Genomic DNA, 2328 nt, shown 5'->3' on the forward strand with positions numbered 1-2328 from the left:
AAAAAGCTGAACATAGAAACTCCATATGATCTAGCTGTTCCACTACTAGAAACATACCCCAAGGAAATTAGAACTGAGACACAATCTGAGATTTGTATACCAATGTTCATAGCATTGCTATTTACAATTGCAAGAACATGGAAACAGTCCCAATGTCCAACTACAATCAAATGAAGTGAGAGATTGTTGTACATTTACATGATGGAATACTAGTCAGCACTCCAGAGCAATGATTTTGAAAATTACTACATAACTTGGGAGAGCTTGGAGGGCATTATGATGAGTGAACTAAAACAGTCTCAGAAAGATAAATACTGCTTAGGACCATTATTGTAAAAGCAGAAGGATGACTAGTAATCATTGTATGGGATCCCAAGGGGAAAAGGAGTGGAATTAAAAAAGAAGGATGAGTAAGGGAGAAAATCAAAGGGTGGCACAATTTGGTGGGTAAAGGGAGGAAAGGTAAAGGAACTGGAAAGGCAGGGTAAGGATGGGCATAGTTTCATTGTAAATTCTTTTACAACACATAAAGACCGAGAATGTATGAAACACAATGTAAATAAAGGAGAGTGTGAAACACAGTGTATGCATATTTTGTGTGGAAACCAATCTAAAATTAATAAATAAAAATTTTAAGTGTTTCTTTTACAGAAGGTAGAATTAAAATCTACTCCACCTTAGACAGAGCCAGGCAAGGAGCTCTGATGGCATAATCTATAGACAGTTTGTGCTGCTAACCCAAAGATAGGACCTTTCCAGCAGTTTGAATCCACTAGTTGCTCCTCAGGAAAATGAATGATGGCCTCTTGTGCAATAATACAGACTCTGGAAAGCCGCTGAAGATCAGCTTTGAACAAGCTCTTGCTGGAATGACAATGAGTTAAGCTGTTTATAGGAAGATGCATAAGCCCTAGGAATAACGACCTAAACTGTGTTGTGTAATATAGGGGTTTACTGAATCCCTGAATTGGGATAGGTTTAATTTAAGACATACTGTAAAATACACACTTGATTTCAAAGGCTTCACAAGAAAAAGTTTAAAATATCCCTTTAATAATTGTATATGGATTGTACTTTTAAATGTGTCAGAAAGTCTAGAGGACAACTGCCTGGCCAGCTTACTGGAAGAGTTTCATATTTTCCCATTCCAAAGAAAAGAGATCTGACAATGTGGAAATTATTGAGCAATATCATTGATATCACATGCAAGCAAAATGCTGCAGAAGGTTATTTAAAAACTAGTGCAACAGCACATTAACAAAGAACTACAAGAAATATAAACTGAGTTTACAAGAAGCTGTGGCACTAGGGACATCACAGCCAATGTCAGATGAATCTTGGCTGAAAGCAGAGTAGCAGAGGAATGTCTATCTGTGTTTCATTGGCTATGAAAAAGTATTTGGCTGTGTGGATCACAACAGATTGTGGCTGACTTTGAGAAGAATGGGAATCCCAGAACATTTGATTGTGCTCATATGAAACCTATACCTGGATCAAGAAGCAGTTGTCAGAACAGAGCAAGGATACACAGAATGGTTCACAATTAGGAAAGGACTGTGTCAGGGGTGCATCCCATCTCCATACCTTTTCAATCTATATGTGGAACAGGTCATTCGGGATGGTGAACTTTATAAAGAGGAATGTGGCATCAGCATTGGAGGAAACTCATCCACAGCCTGTGCTTAATAGATGGCACAACCTTGCTCACCCAAACTTAAAAGGACCAGAAGCATTTGCTGTAAAATGTCAAGGACTGCAGACTTTAATATGAATTCAAACTCAACATTAAGAAGACAAAGATTTTCACCACAAGGCCAGTTGGCAGTACCATGATAAATGTAGAAGAGATTAAGGTTGTTAACAATTTTAGCTTGCTTGGCTCCACAATCAACATTCTTGACATCAGTAGTCAGGCAATCAAAAGACAAATTGCATTTAAAAAAACCTGCTGTCAGAGAATTCTCCAGAGTGGTAAGGAGAAATGATGATAGTCTGAATACTAAGGTGTGCCTGATCCAGGCCAGTGTCTTCACAATTGCTCACTATGCATCAGAGAGATGGACAATAACTAAATATGACAGAGAAGAATCAATGCCTTAGAGTTGTGGTGCTAGAGAAGATTATTGAACGTGCCATGGACTGCCAAGAGAACTAACAGGTTTGTCCTGGAGAGGCTGAAGCCAAGTTGCTCCTTGGAGGCAAATATTTTGAAGCACTGTATCACATACTTTGGGTATGTTGCCAGAAAAGACCAGTTCTTGAAGGAGGATATTATGCTTGGAAAGATGGAGGAACAGATAGGAAGATCCTGGAAGAAATGGATTGATA

Source organism: Elephantulus edwardii, unplaced genomic scaffold, assembly GCF_000299155.1.
Source record: "Elephantulus edwardii isolate Elephantulus edwardi_28Jun2011 unplaced genomic scaffold, EleEdw1.0 scaffold00130, whole genome shotgun sequence".
NCBI classification, from domain to species: domain Eukaryota; kingdom Metazoa; phylum Chordata; class Mammalia; order Macroscelidea; family Macroscelididae; genus Elephantulus; species Elephantulus edwardii.